This window comes from Nipponia nippon, unplaced genomic scaffold (genome assembly GCF_047370975.1).
Source record: "Nipponia nippon isolate SJK-2023a ecotype South Korea unplaced genomic scaffold, ASM4737097v1 scaffold_4, whole genome shotgun sequence".
Classification (NCBI taxonomy): Eukaryota; Metazoa; Chordata; class Aves; order Pelecaniformes; family Threskiornithidae; genus Nipponia; species Nipponia nippon.
This window is the reverse complement of record NW_028262358.1, coordinates 118,395,244-118,409,317: the sequence shown is the minus strand read 5'-3', so window position 1 is coordinate 118,409,317 and position 14,074 is coordinate 118,395,244. Positions and strand designations below refer to the sequence as shown.

Below are 14,074 nucleotides of genomic sequence, written 5' to 3'. Positions count from 1 at the left end.
GACAGGCAGAAAAGCAGGATGGTGAAATAGGCACGTAAGCATCTCTAGAAACACAAGGCCGGTACCATAGGTTTACAACATCCCTCCTTTCAAGCCCCCTTGGAGCCCTGTTTGCTTCCACACACACCTCCCCTGCAAATACAGCCACTTTTATATTAAAATCAGCAGATTCATGGAGAGATGGACCAGACGGCTGTCTGGTTCCACTGTGGCTTACACTCTTCTGATACCACTGTGATGTTGGCTTTGCTGATTTCCACATCACCCCTCATTTCATTGCAACAGCTACCCCAGCTCCTGAAATCCCCCATTTTGCTTTCTTTTACCTCCATTAGGCAAAAACCCCAGTATGCCTCATGCAACTCAACCAGTGGAAAAAGGAGACAGCAGTGAGCCAGGTGGGAGGGGAGGAGGAAGCAAGCAGCGTGTGGCCGATGGGCCACCGCATTGCTCAATGCCCTACCACTGCAAGGAGGTTGGACACGGCACCGATAAACACGGCACAAAACCCATGGCGGGAACAGCTATGTGCTGCTCGCTCTGCTTGGCCCAGATCTACGTCAGAGGACAGATCTTTCCTTTCCTGGTGTAAGATCCCCCACATCCCTGGTGGGTTCAGCTCATATAAGGTGCATCAGCCTTCTGCTCCTCACCTCACCATCCAACTCACACAGTCTTCAGGCTTAGAATAAGAAAATGTCATTAGAGACCATAACCCATTTCCACCAAAAGAGATTTCACCCTTCCCAGGAAGATTCCCCATAGGAAATCTTTAGCTGATTTTTAGCCCAATTTTGTGCAAGGGGGAGCTCTCACACACTGGAGAACGGAATTGCAACAGCTTAATGGAAGCACAGCAAAAAAATAATTTAAAATGCAGGGAAGAGAGCGAGGAAAGACAGTCCTCAACTGTGAAAAGTTTAGGTTTATTTTCCAATTTTACTATAGGATGCAGCAGACGAATCTAGTGCTATTATTTATTGAGAAGTGTCCCATGTGCACTGTAGGGCTTTGCACACAAATGAGAGTGTCTGCTTCAAGCCGAGACACAAACAGTTTGACATCTGAATACACCAGAGAAAAGCTCTCCGTGAAGTGGTGTGGATATTTTCAGAGATCATTGCTGGAAGTCTTAAGGGAAAAGGGGTGTTTGCAGGCAGAAGGCGTTTCATAGAGAGAGGCATTTCTTACTGAATACATAACACAAAGGAGTTTCAACAGTAAATGGGACACAAAATGGGTGGGCAGAAGACAGATTTAGGAAAAATGTAAAATATGAGTATGAAGTTATTAACAGAGGGAAGTTAGGAAAGAAACTTAAGGAACTATCAACAGATGGCTGAACTGAAGGAGAGATTGGAGAAGTTAGTATGACAAAACTGAAGTGGTGGCTGATGCTGACCATGGAGCTCAATTCAGACCTGCTGTCACCCACAAGCCAAGTGAGTGATGGGTGAACACCACCCCAAGACCTCCATGACTACAGGCTGGTAGGCTTTGCTATTCATGAAGCTGTAACAGCCATGGACAGGGTACCACATGGGAATATGGATCCCACCAAGAGCCTCAGTACAGTTTAGAAACCCCATGGAGACCAGGACTTCATCAGCATCACCTATATTTAAACTCTTTGTATGTGGAGGATGGCCTGAGAGCCCTCCATCACCACTTGGCCCACAGTGGATCTGCCCATCTTGAAGCAGTTAGACAGTGACCAGGAGGTGTTAGCAATTGCAAAACTCTACACTGCAACAGCCCCTCTCTGGAGCCCTTGTTTGGCTTCTTCAAGCCAAGCTTCTTCAAGCAAGGATGGTGATGGCAAAAGCATCCATGTCTCTACTCAGGGCCTTGATGCCTCCCTACACACAAGAGCTCTGTGCCAAGCGCTGGCCATCCCATGTCCCGGGAGTGATGCAGTCCCACCAGCCTGAGCTTGTCTCCATGCCCAGACCTTTGGTGAACTGTGGGCAAAGCAACCGCAATGACAAGGACTCCAGGGAAGCTATCTAGACTCACCCTTTCCTCAGGGGAAACAAGGTGCAAGAGGCCAAACATCAGTTTGTGGGTGGTCTCCACAGCCCTGTTGCGCAGAATTAGGGCTATTTTGGTGCCTCACAATGCACCTTAGCGAAACTTGGAGTGGTGAGTTGGATGGAGCAGCAAGCACCACCTGGAAACAGCACAAGCAGGAACAGCGAACTGTATTATGAATGACGGTGCAGTGCTGATGGGTTAGTGTATCACCCATGTGAGACAGACAAAAGGACAGTGTACAGCTTCCTGGAGCTCTGCCACTGCAAAAGGAGAAGTTTGTGGGGTAGCCACATCTCAATACCCTTCAAAATGTGTGTGCAAGGATACACATTGCCCTGGCCAGACCCCAGATACTGCAAAATACCTCCTCCCCAAACAGTAACCTATGAAAGCGAGGAGGCTCAGCACAACCCCGCTGAGTCACGGATCCCCTCTGACTGCCCACAGGGAACTGCCACAACAGTATGGCCAGCACGATCATCAGCCCTTACCCAACAATGTTACATGGAGATTGAGACATGATTCCTGATGTCCACACCAGGATCAGGTGTGTTTACAGAGAGAGCAAAACCCTTTCCATTTTGGAAGTACAGGGTACTTGCAGCGAAGGAAAACGCTGTGTGAGGTTAAGCTGTTTGTCCAAGGTCGCAGAGGCCAGCAGTGTGACAAGCTAGCAAGTGCCAGAAATTGCTTGCCGACTCCTTGGCCTCCAAGTCAGACCACCCGCTTCTTCCTGAAAGAAGCTACATGTGCAATTGCTTCTTTCCAGCAAACTCCTTGACAGCCCTCTGAACCAGCTGGATTTGACAGACCCTGGCATGGTGCCGACACACGGGGAAGAGGGGGCAGCCCCCTGCCAGCCACTCCCAGCCGTGGAGGACCCACTGTTTACAGGATGTACTATCAACAACCTAACCTCTTTAACCCCATAAAACTGAAACTAAAGCACAGGAAAAGAGCATGGCAAATTCTTCTCTCAGCAATGAACTCCCTTGGAAATGCACGTAGTCTTAGCTCCCATTTGAATCTGGCCGATGTGTTTATTAGCCATAATGCATACAAATGCATTTTGCTGGAGAAATGCAGCATAAACAATTAGCCCATCAGGCTGTAGTGGAATGGGCTATACTATTAAGTTACCCCAATTAGTGATTCTGCTCTGCCTGTGCGGTGTGCGCTCAGGCTCCCCCAGCTTACCTCATCATCTCCAGGGCTCTAAGGGTTGCAGCCATGGGTATGGGCCTTCAACCCAAAGAGCTGCTTCCTTGCTACTTGCAAGCAATCCATGAAACCAAGGGTGGAAAACCTCACAAACACACCTCCAGCCACCAGCCCATCTCAGTGAGTTGTGTGCTACAGGCTTTGCAGGGAACTGTTCTTTAAGGTAAAAAAAAAGTCCATGTTCTTTCCTGTCTATGTTTCAGCAGCAAAGGCTGCACATCACAGAGGGACCTTTTGTTTATTTGGCTGGGCTCTTCCTTCCTTCGGGAGAAAAATCTTTGATTGATACAGGCAATTCCTAAATGTCAATACGTGCTTTCAAAATGCATGGCCCACTTCAGTGTCAATACAGGGAATTGACAGGACATCCGATATTAATGAGTATTGACATGTGAACATGTGCGCACACACACAGAGTGATGGTGAAAACTTGATGGCACGAAGCTTTGAATAAATGTGGCATGGAAAAGATTAAATCAATATTTAACACGGAGAGAAATTATTACGGGTCTTGTATTTTGCTACATCAGGAAGACCTCAAATGCATTACAACCCAAGAGTGACTTTCCTCCTCCTCCTGGTACAGGTCAGACGGGATGTGTGGAGGAGGGAGAAGAGGGGAGGAAGGCTTATGGGCCACCAAGAGGTAGAGGAAGGGGAGCTTTTTACCCTTTGGAGGGTGGGAACAACATGGGCATTGCTGCTGTGTAAGGCAGCAGAAGACAGCTACTAGGCTGAGCACGTCATCCTTACGCAGAGTTCATGACCAGTACTGCATAAGAGTAGTGAAGTTACCAAAAAGGGGAAAAGCAGTGTAAATGAGTTGTACAAATTAGACCTCTTGGGCTAAAAATATCCATGTTGGAGGGGGAAAAAAAGAGAATGGAAAGGGTACACAGGAAGACAAATGGATACGAGCAGGATTTTATACTTCATCTGAGAAGCAGATCCAACCATATCATTCAATACATCCAACAGGAACAGGGTTTTCTATGAGCCAGAAACATAAAAAGCATGAACGCTAAACCATGCATATGTGCTAGCATGAGAAAGGCTCAGGCAAGACATCTTTCTTAAAGTCATGCAAAAGTCACTTGCATTTTTGATTTCACAAACGAACTCGATCAATAATCAGACATATCCTTCCCCCTTCCTGGAATACATTAGATTGCAAGAAGTGACTGAGACGTTGTGGGGAAGTCAGGTTGTACTGCGGGGTGGGGGGACCCACAACACAGATGGACTCCTGCAGTGAGAAGCCCCCTCTTTCCTTAATCAAAATACGAAATAATGCTGAATACAAAGACTTGCACAGCCGGTACTGCAGTGATAAAACTGGACTTCTTCCATACTGCCAGCTTCATGTTTGCCTAAGAATGTTTATTTTTTAATACAGTCCTTTTTCAAGACTCTCAAAAAAATTGAAATCATTGCCATACTGCCAGCTGTAATAATCCTAGATGTATCTCCAGTAGTTTGTGTTTTCCGTTGGGCCCTAGCTCTGGGTGTACAATGACTAACGAAGAATGTGACTTTCATTAGTGATTTCTAACTGCTTTGGTTGGGAAGAACTCAGCCACTGAAGGCTCAAAACCCAGAAGGTAAACACCTGAGCTTCAGTTTCGGGGTGTGTTTGTAGTAGCACAACAAACAGTATCTTTGTTTTTAATCCTCTGTCTGTGTCAAAAGGACTTTTTCATCATTTTTAACAATCTAAAATTTAGCAGACCTACTCTGGGGGAAGAAGTTTCAGCAGTAACACCAGGGTATGTATGCAAAGCAACATTTGCTCATTTGTGCTAAGAACTAATATACAGATCCTACATTAAATGCATATAGTTTAATGAGTCCCATAATGTGTCTCCCTCTAAGACAGACCGTTTTTGCTTTAGTTGACTATTTGGAATACAGAGGGAAAAAGACAATTTTAAGGTTGGTCGCAACTCACGTAACTGGGACAAGACTATCCCCTTAGAGAATTCATTTAAAACAGAGAGCCTTTTGTCAAACACTCTTAAATGACCTCAGGGGTTAAGCCCACCCAAATCTAGAGTTAAAATATAGCTTAAATACACATAGAGAAATGCAAAGGAGGCTAGTTATGTATGAAACCACCGAAGCTGCCCATAGGAAGCATGAACCAAAACCCACGTGTGCGCTCAGCTCCTACTATCCCGACTGAAGCCAATGCCAAAGCTCCCTGGTTTTAGCTGGGTGAATCCTGCCCTCAGTTTTTATTTACGCAGTAAGATTTCTGTACTTGCTGGGGACAGAAAGCAACAAAATAGAGAAGAGGAGCTCTTCTAATATATACACAGCACGGCTTGTTCCTCATTTGACGGCTGTGCAACTGGAATCAGAAGTTCTTCCAAGGCCCAGCAAAAATCTTCCATTCTGTCTCATTTTGGGGCTTATTTTGGGCTTGGCTGAATGAATACCTTCAAGCATTTTCTGATCCTGCCACGGCGCTGCCTTCCCAGACCTCAAAATCCCTTCATGCGTCATTTATAAATAATCCTATCCATTGCAAAAGGTGGCGAGCATTGCCTCAGTTACACGCTGGGAACACACTGACCAGCTCCTGGCCTTCCGCGTTGACCTGGCGGTTAACTCGGAGCTGCTGCTTGCCTGGAGCACTCTCCTCCATGCTCCATTTCACACAGAGAGTAAAGAAAGCCGAGAGCTTTCGCTCAGGTTTGCTCTTTCCTTTTTTTTCATTTCTAGCGCACGGGGTGGGAAGGACGGGTTCACAAGGGATTCGGGTTCACAAGCCAGACCGTTAGCAAGTGTATTCCCGCAACGCCACAGGAGCATATGCAAGTGAAAATGAGATGGTGAGGGATGTGACAAGGCATTTTTACCCAGAGCAGCTCCTTCCGAGTACATCCACGTGCCTGCTATATGGTTTTGCTTCTGCTTCTTTGAGCGAGCTGTCCTACAGCTATGCTAGCTGGTGTGCACCTGTATTTACAAAGCAAACTTAGCAGGACATTAAAAGTCAGCGTTGGAGGAGACAAAACAGGAGAGGACACGCTGCCTGGTTCTCAGCCTGCTCTTGGGTAATTTTAGTACTTCCCTTGAGCACCTAGGTGGCAAGACAACTTCAAACTGTGGCCACCACTGTTAGCACAAAGAATTAAGTACATAAACAACATTAGCTATAATAGTGTTATAATGTACGTAACCTCTTACTAGGGAATTGGAAATTTAAGCTGATGTTTTCTTTCACGGCAGAGGTAGGAAGCCAAGACAACACATTAGGTGGTGAAAAGTTAGAAGGGAAAAAGAACAGTTTTTTTTCAGATGCTTACTGCAGAGTGCCTACAATATTGTACAATAATAAGCTGAAAATACAGACTTTATTTCCCTTTGGAATTCAAATGCTTGTACATCAACAGGGCACCTCTAATATCTAAGTAATAAGCATAGCTGCTCCATAAGGACACTATTGAAACTCAAATTCCCTCAACACAATTTCAGATTGAGAGTGTGAGCTCGGGGAAGGAGAACTTTATTACATTTCATAAGGTTTTCTTAAGCATTTTCTGAATTTAAAGCTAAAACCACAACCTCCAGTGGGAGAAAGTACTGCACTCTTCTCCTTTAAATCTGCATTCATTTATCTGATACACTGCCACTTGACAAAGTAAGAATGCTTTTATTATTTCTGCAGACCTTGAACGTTACATTGAAGAGTTCACGGAGGCTGAGAACAATGACTGTGCAATATATATTTATAATGCAACTATTAAGATGTTCTGATTTGCTTGCTTCACTTTGCTACATATAATGCACCAGCAAAGCTGATAAAAATTATGTTTTCCCTTTCTTCTTGAGAGCTGATTATACCAGGCAGGCCTGGGCAAAAAGCATTTGCTACACTGCTTGAAGAATCCAGGTACAGTGGAATTTGCTGGCCATTAGGTTACGAGATATGCTAGTGAGCTGCACTGGTGAAATGGGAGCACGCACAGTAGTAATTGAGGAGTTAATGTTTTTTAGTTGTCCCTGAATGAGTGCAATATTTCTGTATCTTCTCAAAGTTTTAAGATTAAACAAGTTAGGAGTTCAAAGCAAACAAACTGCCTAATCAAACAGCAGACGCCTGTGGAGGATTCTCTAAATAAATACTATTGCATTTCATACCACTACCTCCAATTGCACTGAACCTCTTATTTGTTTATGGTATCCCTGGTTCAAATGGCAGAACCTCCAGATCCAATTTAAAATGCTGAAGAGGTCACTTAGAATTGTTGACTGAACCCAGATCAAACCATAAAAGAGACTTTGTAATGAAATAAATATTTACTAACCAGATTATCTACCCAGAGCAACAATCCTTGTTGGTAGGCTGCCATTTATTACGCTTTCAATCAACCCTGTGGCTTCTAATAAGCTGCGTTTTCATGTTTTTCTTAATATAGAACTGCTTGTCATTCAGTGTCGTACAATGCACCGTTGTGCGCTGGGAGAGACGCGATGCCCGGGGCGAAGCGAAGGCTGATGGCGACGCCGCGGAGCCGCTCTCTTCTCGCTGACTTGCCGGGGGCGGCGGGCAGAAGCCGGCAGCAGCGGCGCGGCTCCAGCGCCCTGCAGCGTGTCTCTGCAGAGGTCAGGGCTCCGTACGAAAAACCGTCTCGACAAAAATTTGTTAGGTCCTTTTAGAGATGCAAAGGGAAAAAAAATGACTGCTGTTGAGAGACTCCTTCTACTTGTGTGAGGATACAAGTGTTATTATCCACACGTGGCAAGCACGGGCTGTTAATTAGGAAAATGAATAAGAAAAAAGGTTTCATGAGGTGCACAGGTAACGATCCAGGTGCTGCTAAATATAAAATATGCTGAGAAAAATGAGCCCTCGCAGAGTTTGAGGAGATAGATTATCAAAAACACACAGTCGCACTGACAAAACATACACATCTGCTTTGCCAGTACAATTAAGATGCCTGCGTTTGTGAAACAGGGAGTGGGATAAGTAAGTGCTTGGCCATGCATCTTTCTGCTTATTGCTGTAAGAAAATGCCTAATATTTAGTGTCAGTACCACATCCACGGTAAATGCATCTGTCCGTTACACGGCTGCTTACGTGAGGTGGAAGAGGCTAAACAGGCCACCTGAAAATCTCTAAAGACACAGACCTGCTGGAAAAATATTCCCTACCAAGATAAAGCACTCCCTACCCAGATAACTCACTATTTTACACATCCATGATTAGTAGTTTCATGGAAATTTCCTGCATTTCTAAATCTTAAATCCATGGATTTTAATATTGCCTCGTAAACCTCCCACAGTTTCAGTAATGCAGGCTGAAGGCTATAACTATGTCCTTAACTCACCGCCATGTGCATAAAAAAACCTACAAGCTCATCAGCAGTTAATCCGTCCCATCAAAAGTGCCACAGTATGTTGACAAAATTAGAAATACAAGTTTGTTATTTTAATGAGTCACTGACATCTGCTGCTTATTCTTAGTTTTCAGTCGTACTCCCCTGATATGACATCACAGCGCATGTGATTTTTATTTGGTTACCGCTCTTAGCACTGGCTCAGTCCTTTATATTACTTTGACAGCATTTCTCCTCATTCATTATTTAACAATAACTTTTGCTTATGAAGCACATTTCAACACAACTAACTAAACTAAAAGCATGTCCTAATCCTTAATGAGGTCCAAATGCTTCTCCTGGGAGGCAGGTAAGTATCATCATCATTTTCTGGCTGGGAAAGCAGATATTAAGTAATTTGCCAAGGTCACGCAGCCTGTCTGTGGCACAGCTTGGGAAAAAAACCCTCTCAGGAGCCCTGACTATCCATCCCCAGGTGTAAGTAACAACCTTTACCAGCAAAGGCTACTCCGTACCCAGGGCAAAGGCACAGGGAGAGAACATGAAGGCATGAACAGGCATTGCAACCATCCTCCTTAGCAGACTGCACCAGGAGAGGCAGCAAAGAAAAACCAGAAGATGAGGTTTTTGTCCCAGCCCTGATGAGTTTAGGGTAAGGACACAAAGAAGGTGGTCCTGCAGCAGGGTCATCTCATCACCAGAAGGCTACGAGCCTCCGCAGTTGGCCGACGACAATGTTTGTTATCAGATAATGCTGAAACAACAGCACCCCAGTGTCCTGCTTGGGAGCCCAAAGGTCTTGAGATATTAACAGTGGATTTTTTTTTTTTTTAAGTCCTGCATTTCTCACTCTCTTTTCCACTCCACGTTTTTAACAATGATGTTATTTAACACATGCCAGTATGAATAAGTTTATTCTTTCTTCTGATCTGCTCCTATAAAAGGAGCTTGTGTTACACAGACTGCCTATAATTCATTAAGCCAAATTCCCTTCCATCTGGAGGCTTATACAGTTGTTGAAAAGCTGTCACTATAACCTACTGTCACTGCAACTTTTTATGAACCAACCTACATTTTTATGTCAAAATTTATCTCAACAATTTTGCAGTACTTACTTTCAATTATTTCTATATCATCAGCCTTTAGGTAATGCAGCATTCAAGATAATACACTGGGATAAACTTCTCTCTCTGGCTCTCTTCATACTGAAAATAAATATGGTTTTGTATTTTAACAAGAGCGACACAGAAGGAGACACAGCTTCATGTGCACATCCCAGTGGACGCACAAACCAATGGCATTTATTGATTTCACCCATCCCCAATGAAACAATCACAAATAAATGCAGTGGTCTATGTCAGAAAGAAAGAATGGCTACAAAAAGGGAATTCTTCTCAATGAAAAAAATGAAATTAGGCTGTCCTCATTTCGTTTTATAAGAAAAAGGCACATATGCATGCAAATTCCACATGTTCCAAAGGGCAGACACGTAAAATGATGCACAGAGGTAACAAGGCCAAAGACCAACAGCAGCTGCTTTATTTGTCTCCAGCCACAATTTATAGAAAGACATGCTTTCCTCCTAGCATCCCACCCCCTGCCAGACCCACCTGATATGTAAAACAAGATTAAAAATCCAGCGTGCATGGAGTCAAAACATCCTCAGTTCTGGCCAACTTGGGAAGGAGCCTTACTGACTGAAATTCCAGCAACCAGGGCATGGCCCTAGTCCTAAGACTCTGGAATAAAGTCCTCCAGACCACCTTTTCCTGACCTTTCACAATGGCTTTACAACAGATTATGGCGTTGCCCATACTAGAGGGTTGTACTGGCATAAGCCTTGCTGATATGACCAGGAGTAATTCTGCAGCAAAGAGAATGCCAGAATGCTAACACACAAATTAGAAACAACACAGAAATATAGCCGATGGGTAGAAAAACAGGTTTTGGCAAGTCATTCTATCATAAAATTAGCCAAGGGTGTATCCATGTTTGCAGTATGGCTTTATACCAGCATCACTATGTTTTTTAATAAAATAAAAATCACAACCTGAACTGGCATGGTTGGATCAGTAAGATTTAAGTCTTGACTAAGTCCCTGAATTAAAATACTGTTTCAAAAGGGGGGGACATATCAGCATTTTTCAAAAGCTCAGTGTTGTCCAACTGAAATAGTTTAAAAGGCAGGACTGGAAAAGGAAGTGTCAGTTCTGGAAGCGACAAAGACCAACGTGTCTCCAATATGGTGTATCTGGCAAACTGCTGTGCAGTAAAATAAAGCATGACACATAACTGCTGAAGCAGTCTCAGGCCAAAACTCACGATTCTTACGCACCTCGCACTAAAGCAAAACTCTGCCTAAATGAAATGATGGAGAGAAGCTGAGCTGAGTAGGAACAGTAGGGCTTGGCTCATGCAATATGTATGTTCTGCTGGTAGCTCGGCTGCAGACCATACAAGTAATTTAAGGTTTTATCTCTTTGGTAGAAGCGTGCATGTTTGGGTGGGGAACTGAAACAGATGGAATAAAAGCAATCGCTGTCACGTCTTATGTTCTTACGACTATCTTTCTGAATATAGACAGGCACCCTCCCCGTGTACTGCATTTTCTTCTTGTAGCATCTACCAGCCTATGAGCTGTGGATCACGGATGTACTGTGTGAAGTCCTACAGAGATGAACAGCAGCAGGATGGCCTCGTGCCCCCATATTTTAACTGAAAGGGAAGAGGAGGGCTGTTTAATCAAATTCTTTCTACCGACTGCTATAAAATGGTGGAATAGTCTGTAAGGAAAGCGGAAAAGCCCAGTGGCTCAAATCTTATTAAACTAGGCTGGACCAACACTGGAGGGCTTCATTTTATCAGAAATGGGAACAGAAATTCCTTAAATCTACGGATCAGCGTATCAGCCTCTCGTGCTTACCGTGGTATTGGCTATGCGTTCAAAGGCCCTTCACTTTGTGCTGACTTGGGCTTAATTGCTGTGTTTCTGGAACTACTTTAAAGGCCAAACCTAGAGTAGCCATTTCAAGGACTGATTCAGCTACAAAAACAAGAAGTGGGACTGTATTTGTAATCATGCAGGTACCAGCAGCGTGCACACACACCCCTTTCAGCCTTGTGGTAGTTCGCCAGCTGGGCAGACTCTCCCTCTCTATTCTAGATCTTGGCACTGGACATGTCATGGGTCTGCTTGGTTTTTGCATTGAAGAGAGCAGGAATAGGGAAGGGAAAAATATCTCAGCGGTCCTGAAAGTGCATCCTCCTTGTTTCTGGTTTTAGGACCTAATTGCTCTCAGTTACAGCCCTGAGAAGTTACGCTTCTTCGCCTTTTAGCCATGTAGTAATCCAAAGAAGAGAACACTTGAAATGGCACAAGTGGATTTTTCTCCCGCTGCCTTCATCCAGGGAAATCTCTAGCCAGGGTAATCTGAGCGGTTTTCTTACCTTCTTCTTGACATGCTGTAGCTTGCATGCCATGGTCTCCTTTCAGGTCCAATTTTCATAAATCAGACTAACAACAAAACTGAGAGGATGCCGACAGGAGGAAGAGAAACAAACATATTAGATCATCTATTTAATATCCTCCTGGTGAGCTCACCAGGTCTGAAATAGCAGTGTTTTGTAACAGGTATAATCTTGATTTAAAAGCTACAAACTGTGTTCTCCATCAGAGATAAGTTCATGGTTCAATCTGGCACCATGGAAGGTGGATCTTGTAGGGAGCACATGGACAGGAAAGCCAACAGGAGAGAGGTAACAGCATGAGGATGTATAATTGCTCTCTGTTAATACAGGGGGTAAACACAAAATGAGGTTTGCTCAAAAACAAATGACCATGACCTGCCAGTGAACAGAAAAATGCAGTTCTGAAAGGGCTTTCTTAGACAGTGATGGGGATCAAAACTCCGCCTGGTCTTTAGGTACTGGTTCATACGTTTATGAAGCTACTTCAAATAATGTGATTCCATGCAATGTCAAGAGTTTAGATTCAAGGAGCAGAAAGATCCTTTCCAGGTCTACATCTTATGAGGGGAAAAAATCTTGTCCTTTAAAACACATTTAGATCAGTTTCTGTATAAATAAATGCAGGTCCATGACCAAGGAAGCAACTCCCTTCAGATGGCTTAATAGTCTTAAATGCTGCAGGAACCTCAGCTTGGATGTAACGTGGCTACAGGCTGGCGCAATAGGCAGATTTAGGATTATTCCTCAAGCCTTTTCCTGCTAGGTCATCTCACCACAGAATTTTTGCGTAGTTTAAAATAAAAAGACATCACAAAAATCTTCTTCTAATTAGGGTAACTGATGTTTTGTGACCACAGAACCCAGAGGTTTCTAAAGAATATGCAGACCTTTTTAGAAGTATAAGGGAAAAAATCCAGCAGGGGAGTTACATGGGCTCTCGAGGGAAGGTCCCTTCTGGCAATTTAACTTCAAAAAAATAAGATCAAGACCTTAAAGGAGCATGAGGAAGCCATCACCCACAGCCTTCTCAATGGAGCAACCTTACCTCCAAAAATATACGATTATTCTGCAATATCTGAAGGGTATATTCAAAGGAAATAGAACAGAAAGATTTGAAAAATCACTTTCTTTTGCTTCAGTGATGGGAAGATCAGAAACGGTGAGGATCTCTGGGATGACCCCTGAAGGCCAGGAGCTGAAGTTGGAGCTTCTGTTGCTACCGAGAGAGAATCCCACTCCTCTGACAGTTCAAACCGTTGTTAGAAAAAGAAAGGTCCATTATGAAATGGATCTTTGCCTTTGGCACTAGACTGAGTGGCTCCTCTATGTGTCCTCTACAACTGCCAAGTTGCAGTCCTCACAGGGATGCTGGATCTTGGGAGGAGAAACAACTGATGAAATGAAGAAGATGATTTGGAGTAGCACTGGTTTCTTGTTATGCGTGACGGCAACACACCAGGTTCTGGATGTTTTAAGAGAGTATTAATTACAGATTTTTTATCCCTTGAATCCTGTCTTCAGTGGCTGCTGCAGGGTGAAGAAGTCCAGGGTCCTCTGCCAGTGGGCTCTGTTAACAACTCCGATCTTTGGTGAGACTAAGGTCTCTAGGACGCCACAGTTCAGCCTCTGCTCCAATGATCAAAATCTAATCTTGTCTTGTCTTTTGGCTAAGACTGTGGGATAGGCTACGATGAAACTATTTTGGCTTTGTCAGCATCCCCTGTCCTTTGTTGCCCTGACTTTCAACTTCATTCCATGCAACCCATTACAACCCCCATTGCAATCAGGCAGTTAAAATCAACTGCCACCAGCCAAACAGATCATGAAGCACTAACTGTAGAAAGATCCCAGAAGGCAAACCTTCTGCTTGGAACTCTCTCATGATTAGGCATAACCCCATTTCATTCAGATGCAAGGAAAAATGCTATGAGATTTAATTAGGAGACAGGAACAGAGCGACTTCAGGAGGCTGGCAACAGCTAGCTTTGTGTTTCATGTAGTTCGAA

At 44.0% G+C, this 14,074-nt stretch overlaps 1 protein-coding gene across 5 annotated transcripts in view; it reads right to left on the bottom strand.

Moving 5' to 3' along the window:
• Positions 1 to 14,074, bottom strand: part of KLHL29 (kelch like family member 29) — a 405,515-nt gene that overhangs the window by 189,498 nt on the left and 201,943 nt on the right. The window contains exon 1 of one of the 5 annotated variants that reach the window (XM_087775207.1): positions 9,716 to 9,803. The exons of the other annotated variants lie outside the window; for them this stretch is intronic. The gene's annotated coding sequence lies outside the window, so the exon portion shown is untranslated. Of the gene's footprint in view, positions 1 to 9,715; positions 9,804 to 14,074 lie in introns of those variants that run through there. 5 annotated transcript variants of the gene reach the window in all.